This window comes from Gossypium hirsutum, chromosome A05 (assembly GCF_007990345.1).
Source record: "Gossypium hirsutum isolate 1008001.06 chromosome A05, Gossypium_hirsutum_v2.1, whole genome shotgun sequence".
Taxonomy (NCBI): Eukaryota; Viridiplantae; Streptophyta; class Magnoliopsida; order Malvales; family Malvaceae; genus Gossypium; species Gossypium hirsutum.
The window spans coordinates 32,414,512-32,424,102 of NC_053428.1; positions in this window are offsets into that span (position 1 = coordinate 32,414,512).

Below are 9,591 nucleotides of genomic sequence, written 5' to 3' on the forward strand. Positions count from 1 at the left end.
TTAAATAGACTTAAAGTTTGACTAATAAAAGTACCAACTTAGAAGAAAAAAATCAAAACAAAAATTTTGGTATCGATTTGTGAGTTAAACTTTAAATATTTTATGCTTAATTCATGATTTGATCCCTCAAGTATACCTATTTTTTCACTTCGATACCTAAACTTTTTTTCTCCCAATTTAGTACCTAAAGTATCGATTTTCTCTACTTTTAGTCCATTTTGTAACTACCATTAAAAAAATCTGTTAGGCAACTTTGACCAATGAAAAAGTGCCACATGGCATGTTTTGACTAATGAAAAAATTTCATGTGACAATTAAAATAAAAACATTAAATTTAAATTTTAAAAATAAAAAATTATAATAACAAATATTAAAATATTAAAAATAGTTTTTGGGAAGACGAAAACAAAGTACAGGGGCACATTAGAGATTTAGAAACTTTAGGTACCACATTGAACATTTTACTAAAATATAGGAGGAAAACATGACATTATCCCTTAAAAAATTATCATATGCTTTTTTCATTTTTTTATATTTTACTATATGCTTAGGATACCGTCAACAGTTTAATTTTGTCAAGTCTAAATATTTCACTACAGCATACTAAATATTATTTCTTTATTTAAATATGTAAAGTATAATTTATATTAGAGAATAAAATATAATAGTTTAACTTCCTTTTTACATATTTTTCACACGCATATATATTTCATTGTGAGCATGGGGTAAAAATATTAATTAATTAAAAATTAAGTTAAATTAGTTAATTAAAATATATTAATATATTTTTATTTTATGAATATATGATAAATAATTTTAAACATATTATTTCTTAATTAAAAATATTAAAATTAATAAATGATATTATTAGGTGAAATGTAAACTGATAGTGTAGTTTAAAAAAAATTAATATATGTTCATTATATAGGATTATATAAAAAAATATTTTTAAATTTTTAATTAGATAGTGTATTTTTTAAATAAGTAAAGGGATAAATTGTAAAATTCAACATGAAAATTTACTCCCAAAACCCTCTAAAACTTTTTATTTGCTCACTAAACTTTTACTTTTCATCTTTTACCCTCAAATAAAAAATCAAAATCATCCAAATTTTTTTTTAAACCTAAATAGTAATAATTTAATTTATATACTATTTATATTATTAAATTAAATTTCATAATCTGTACTATTTATATTATTGAATTGTTTAATTATATTAGATCTTTAAAAATTTATGTTAAAATTGAATTATTGATGATGCTATAAAATATTCATGTCAAAATTTTATATTGGTATCAATTTCATATTTTATTTTTAAAATAAATTTTATCAAAAAATCACATTTTTTACATTTAATATTTTTTAATTTAATATATTTTTAAATTTTAAAATACATAGTGAGAAGAATAAAAAATAATTTTATTTATATATACAATTTATATTATTAAATTAAATTTAACATTTTGTACTATTTATATTAATGAATTGTTTAATCATATTGAATCTTTATAAATTTATGTTAAGATTGAATTATTGATGATGCCATAAATTATTTGTGTTAAAATTTTAGTTGGTATCAATTTCACATTTTATCTTTAAAATAAATTTTATTAAAAAATTATATTTTTTACATTTAATATATTTTTTAATTTTAAAATACATAGTGACAAGAATAGGAAGATAATTGAAACAATTGAGTAAGCAAAGAAGCTAATCTGTATATAAAAGATTAATAAATAAATTATGAGGGGATGAAAGTTAATAATAAATTTGATTACGGTGGGCAAATTTGATTATGGTGAGTGACAGTTGTTAAAAGGAACCAAAATCATTTTTTTAAAATTTAACTTGAATTGTTCAAGTTAAATTTTTTCATTTAATTCGAGCGAACACTCACCCTTAGATGCAGTTGGATAAGGTGTTTGAGCCAGATGGTATGAATCAAACATTTTCTCAAAAGTGTTGGTCTCTTGTTGACTCCAATGTGGTTTCTCAATGTTGCCAGTGGCTCAAGACAGTCAAGTTTTTGGTTTCTGTTAACGACTTAATTCCAAAAAAAGATACCTCCCTCTATGAGAGACTTACGACCTATCGCGTTATGTAATGTTGTGTATAAATTGGCAGCCAAAGTTTAACAAATCAGCTTAAGGGTATTATCCATAAAATTATTTCTCCTATGTAGTCAGCATTTGTTCTGGCTGATTACGAACAATGTGATGGTAACTTTCAAATTAATTCATCATATGAAAAATAAAGGTATGTCAATAAGGTATGCAACTGTGTTGATTAAAATTATTTGCGTTTCATTATGGTTCAACTACGGCGTGTGATGAAGATGAATTATTTTGTACTTTTAATAGTACTTGTAACACTTAACCTGTCTCCATCGATAAATTAGAGTTATGGAGTATTACAACACATATCAAAATAATTACTGACATTTAACCATTCAAATATTAAATTAAATAACAAATAATCAAATTAAAATGTCATTCATAGCATAAATGTGACAGTCCTAAATTGACCCTAGTCGGGAAGTGGTTTCGGGACCACAAAACCTAGTTAAAAATTTTGTAAAATATTAATTTCAGTGTTTTTGTTATGTGAATTACCTATTGTGAAAGTTGGGTGGTCTAATTTAGTTAATTGGATGCCAAATTATTTAGTTGGGATTTGATTGTATAAAGGAAAATTTTAGAAGTCTTTTTCTTAAAGTGGCCAATTGTTAACATGGCTAAAATGTGGGGCTTGCATGTCAATTAAACCCCTTTTATTTTAGTGGACGGCAATGATGAAGGGAAATTTGTATCTTTGTGCTGTTTATATTAGTAAAATAATGATAATTGGTTTTATAATATGAAATGAATATAAATATTATAATGAACACATGGTGATAAAAACAAAGCTATATGTTATTTCTTCTCACCTTTGCCGAGAATAAAGAAAGAAACTAAGGAAAGAAGGCTTTGGATAATCGACCATGGAGGTCTAAAATTCAAGGTAATTTCTTGATTATTTGAGCTTCATCTTGATGAATTGAGTTCCTTGCTTGGTACCCTCCTTGACCCATGTTTCTACGTATTTTATCTTTGAAAGTGATGTCTTGGGAACATTCGGTTATAGGGGGAGTTTTGAATGTGAAAGCTGTACTAGAAATGGAATTTGGAGTGTCTAATGGACTCCATGTTGCTAAAATTTACATGAATAGAAATTTCTAAGCTTAAATTGTAAGAATTTGAGTTGTGTGGTTTAAATTGTCAAAGATGCATTTGGCAATTGATTATAATTTGTTAAAGGGTGTAAAGTATTGATAGTTCTAAATGGTACATAGTTAAATGAAGATGGAAGCTTGATAAAATTTTATTTAGAATGAAAGTAGGAGAAATGTGTATTCGGCCATGTTGTGATGAGTTGAATTTGAATGGTTGATGCTTTAGTTTATAAATGGTCATTAGATGAGTTTTAAACTTGTTAAAGTTTGATAATTTGGGGGTGTTAAATTGGGGAAAACGTGTAATAAAAATGGGTTGATAATGTTTGTTTGTTAATTGATGTTTGCACCATTGTCGAATGTGCTTAACATTAAGGCATGATTTAGTTAAATGCAAACTAATGGAAGAATGGAATTTAGCTTTGCCGTACATGTGTTAAAATGATGGAATTAGTAGGAAATGGGTATGAGCTTGTCAAATTTTTGCAATTAGGACCTTGTGAACTAAATGATATTCGGCAATGGTACTTTTACATGAGGAATTCTGTGTTAATTGTATTAAATAAGGTTGAGGTAGTTGTCGAATGTGTTTATAATTAAGTAAGGTTAATAATAGAGCAATGAGTGGCTAGTAGAATCTAGTTAGTCTTCTTGTTATATTCGGCCATGAGTTTGTATAATTGGTTTGTAATAGATTAAATTTGTTTATTCAAGCTCAAGAGCTTAGGGAGTCTAATTCGGATAAGAGAAAAGACTACCTAACCGAATAGTCGATCTGTAATCGTTCGACAACTTCCGAGGTAAGTTCTTAAGTATTTGAGTTTGATTCCTTTGTAAGTTTTAAGTTTTTAAATGGGATGAATATGAATTAAGTATATACGTTAAGGTCAATGACTTTTCTAAATGATGGCATATATGATATTATGTTTTAAATATGTGAATGAGAACTTTACAGAGTAAATTTGTATAAATCTGCTTGGGACAGCAGTAGTAGTGTGTTTTGGAAAAATTACCATAAATTGTGGGAATTGAGTTAAAGGCTGAATAGATTATGTAATTAAAGCTTGATGCGTCTAGTTTCGTATAAAAGAAATCGTGTAAGTAAAGAGGTTGCCGATAATGAGATTTTTTTTAAAGTTGTGTGAGACAGAGTCAGAATGGCTCCGAAATCCCCTGTCCAGTATTTGGAAAATCATTATAAATCGTACAAAAATGATTATAAGATAAGATTTATATGCTTAGACTCCTTAATGAGTCTAGTTTCAAAAAAATAAACGAAAACATATTTTGAATTCTGTACAATGAGAAATTCAATTCTTAGTGAAGAGTAGTCAGAATAGTCAAGCAGTAAAATAGGGGAAACTTTAAGAAAAATCTGGTATTGATTAGCCAAACCAAAAATTTTGAAAATTTTGTGGATAGAAGATATACGAGTCTATTTTCATGAAAAATTAACGGCACATCATTTGGAGTTTCGTAGCTCCAGTTACAAATAATTTAACAACTGTTGCTCAGGAAAACAACTTGTATAGAATATGTGATTATGTTGTAAACATTGATAAAACTTGTTTTAGTTGCTCATAAGCTATTGATTAAACCCATACGTGAATTCTAATTAGTGACATTATAAAATGATATATGAGTGTTAGATGGATCTTTGATATTAAAATTGTGAAATTGTAAGTTTATAAGTATTCGAATATGAAATGATAGTATGGCTTGAAATTGAATTATTCATTGGAAAATGATAGATGTAGATTCATCCAAGACAAAGTGTATACATGAAAGTTTATGTGGTATATGAAGTATATTTGGATAATTGTGATGTGAATATATGAAAATTTATATTTTGATTCAGAATTTTATGTGATGAATGTGAATGTGTATATATGAGATAAGGCCGAATGGCCAATGTGATGAACGTGAAAGTATATATATATTGTGGCCAAATGACAAACTATGGAAGGTGTGTTTTATTAGATATTTGATGAGGTAAATGAATTACAAATATGATAGTCGATGTGAATGCTGTAACATGTGAATAAATATGCATGAAACTTTGTGATGTAAATCCAGGATTTAAGACCCGATGACTATATGTGGTGACTATGTCCGGGTTAAGACCCGCTGAATTCGTCTGGAGATTTCATCTGAGCTAAAGGTCTCACCGATAATCCGAGTAGAGTTTAAAGCTATAAGACTTCGCAATAAGAATTGCTTATAAATATATTCAATGCGAAAGGTTAAACAGGTATGTACTCCGAGTTTATATGTGAGCTTGATTTGAACTAAATAATAAGGTAGTTATGTGATGCATACGTGAGCAATCTATGAGACTATTCCTATGCTTATGTGGCATCGAATCAGTGTGAAAGGTTATGTGAAATTATACAATATATCTATGTTACATGAGCTCACTTTTATGTGAAAGTTTATCTGCCTATTGTATATGATGAGATGTGCATATTCGGTAAAGGGATGATATACCCAAAGGAAGAGTGAAATAAAAATACGAACAACCATGTTATAATTTGATTGTTATCTGTTAACACTGCTTAAAACTTACTAAGCATTGTAATGCTTACTCCGTTTACTTTGTTTCCTCTGTTTTATAAATCTCATTTGGAAGCTACAGACTCGGGGATCGTTAGCAACTTGTCACACTATCACTATCCACTGCTTAGTACTGTTATGTTTTGGGTTATTTTATGGCATGTGTAGAATAGACCAGTGGCAGAAGAATATTTTGGTTAATGTATATAAGCCATGCGAAAATGGCATCTTTTGAATGTGTACTTAAAGAAGTTTAAATTGTATCCCTGGCTGTCTTTAGTATTTATCTAAAGGAATGTTCTTTATTTCAAAAAAAAAATTCAAAATTTTTACTGTTCTGATATGAGTTTCAAGTCCGGTAATGCCCCTTTACCTATTCCGGCGACGGATACGGGATAGGGGTGTTACAATAAATACAATTATTGACCCTAAATCGGGCTTATAGGCCTTAAAACTAATTTAGGCACAATCAAGGACTAATGTGAAACAAAACTGAAAGTTTTAAAAAAATTTAAAAATTTTAAAAACATGGATCACACGGCCTTTGTTTAGGCCATGTGACAAAACCTAGGCTATGTGGCACAGGGACATGGCCGTGTGGCCAACCGTGTGATAGACCATGTAACTTTCAAAATAATGTCACATGGTTGTGTTACAGGCCATGTGCCAGACCGTGTTCAAATCAATGTTGGGTTACATAATTGTGTTGCAGGCCGTGTGACACACTGACTTGAAACACATAACAGTGTAAAAAGACCATGTGCAGCACACAACCGTGTGATAGCTCCTGTCCCACGTTGTGTGCCTCTAATTTTTCCTTCAAATGTAGGCTTACTAAAACGTGTTTACTTGAACATCAAACAACCCATTTATCAACAGTTAAACCTATTCAAAACACACTTAAACAAGTCCGAAACATGCCAAAACCATCCAACCTAAGTGCCTAAATAATGTGTCTTCATTGACACCATAATCCAATTAACAAAACTTATCCACAAATCATATCAAATAAGTTACGCTCTAACTTATGAGTTCATACATAAAAATGCATACCAACTTACCATTTTATTCTATTTATTCATATTCGATCCTACCACAACTCAAACATTTTCAAATGATTTATATCAACTAACCAAACACCAAGGTTACATGCACACTTTGTTCCAACACAAAAGGCATATACATAGGTGATCTAAACCCAAGTTTAAACAACTTTACAACAACCATATATGAACATATAGAAATATGTATTAGACATAAATACAAAACAAACCTATTACATTTCATGTCATCAAGTTAAATCCACCTCATATCAATTTCAATATCACATTCAGATCTTTAAATCAAGCTATGATCAACCACATTATTAGCCACAAATAATCAACTTATAAACAAGTACAAAATATGCCACTTATATACAAATTACAAGATACTCCTATTACATGCCACATATTCCAAAGTAAACATTTTCAAAGTCTATTAAAGATAGCTGGATAGTGTGATCTCCCACTTGATCCGATTGTCCGGTTCCACAAAACAAGACCTACAAGAAATCAGGAAAACAACATGAGTAAGCTTTTATGAGCTTAATAAGTTCATAGGTTAAAACGCTATAACTTACTATATAACCACAGTTTTATAATTAACAAAATCAATAACTAACCTTAACCCTATCAATCACAACCATTCAATAGGTAAGTTTCATAAATACCAGTCATTTAATCTCCTTATTTATACAGTATCAACCATTACCAAGTCACAATAAAATATCGAAAACCACAAACACATATAAAAGTCTTTCATAAGAAATCATAACCAATTATCAGTTACCTATCATCATGAATTCATTTAGCTATTTAAAATTCGGTCCGATGACTGGTATAACAGATATGGATACACTGTTATCCATCTAGAATACACTAGAACGCTTCAACAAGCCAAACTCACCAAGAAGACACCTGGGCACCAAATGCCTAGCCCGTAGGCTAACATCCCTTCGAAACACACTTGGGCTTTACATCTGCCTCGGTAACACACTAAAATAACTGTAAATATAACACGATAGTCCGCAACAAATGTTGGACTTCGGTATATTCAGTGGATAGTAACAAGTCAATAATCATCATCTCATCACAAGTCAATCCCATACATCGCGCAATATAACCCATTGATATGTCAATTGTATCCTATCCTATGTTCATCTGGGCTTAATATAGGTAATCGTATAATATTTTACAATTCAATTCATTTTTCTCATTTTGTACCAATTTATAACAATTCAATTATATATATTTATTAACATACCATAACTCAAAAATAAATATAATATTACAAATTGTTCTAATTTAAACCATATGAAGTTACCTAGATTATGCTTTCGCTCGACTCGTAAGGACTAATCCTTAACTTTCTTTTTTCCCCGATTAATTTCCATACAATTCAATTCTTGATCTATATAATGATTAAATTCAATATATCAATTTCAAATATACCATAAAACTTATTTCTATGCATATACCTTTAAATTTTCATATTTAAAAATTTTCCCTAAACTTTTGCATTTATCTCAATTTAGTCCTTTACACAAAAACTTTCCAAATTTTCACTTTTAATACCTAACATTTCTAGCCAAATTTAATAATGTCCCAAAACAACTCTTATACATACAAAAATTTGCAATTCAATAGACCTAATTTTACAAAATTTCATATTAGTCCCTAGATTCAAAACTAACAAAAATTACTTTATAAAATAGTTCTAAACATCAATCAAGATCATAAATATTTCATTTAACATCAAAAGCAACTAAAATTCATTAATGGTAAAATTCAAAATTTTTAATTGTTTTGAAAACAGAGATACAGGTTAGCCAAACCTAATTGCAATGATCTCAAAAACATAAGAAGTACAAGAAACAGATAGGAAAATCACTTACATACAAGAAAAAAATTAAAGCCCAAGCTTCAAGGTCCTCTAATGATGGTTCAGCTTTGGAAAAATGAAAAGAATGAAAGAGACGATTTTTCTTCTTTTGTTTTATTATAATTAAAACTTTAATAATTTTAATAATTTAATAATTAGCAAAACAAACTTAATTCACATCCTAAAATCGGCCACTAGCTAAATTATGGATAAATTTCCTTTTAAATCCCTTCCAGTAACTTATAAATACGATTTGACATTCTAACACTAATAACGATTGACTTTTGTAGCTTTATGATTTAGTCTTTTTTGTTTAATTAACTAATCAAATGATAAAATTATTGGACCGAAATTTAATATAACTATATGGTAACTCCATAAATATTTATTAAAAATATTTACGGGCTCAGTTTACAGAAATGAGGTTTCAGTACCTTATTTTCCAAAACCACTTAACTTTAGAGACAAACCACTTGCTTAACTATTTGTTCAATTAGTAAAAATTATTAAATAAAAAATTCAATATAATACTCTATTTGACTCATAAATACTAAATAATTAATTTTTACGAAACCTCACATCAGAATTGTAGTCCTGAAACTACTATTTTTGACACCATTGAAAACAGGTTGTTATAGTACCAAGGTAGGGCCTATTAAGCTGAAGTATGGAGTGCGGTAAGGGGACCCTCTCTCTCCTATACCTTTTTATTTTTTTATGGAAGGGTTGAGGTATCTTCTATGTCGGGTTGAATGTCAGGGGGATATTTACAACATGGTAGTGTGTGGGGGTAGTTCGAGTGTCTCACACTTGTTTTTCATTGATTATAGTTTTTAATTCTTTTAACTGATTAATTTGAAATGGGGTTTTGTTAGGAACGTTTTAGCTTAGTTCATTTTCAGAA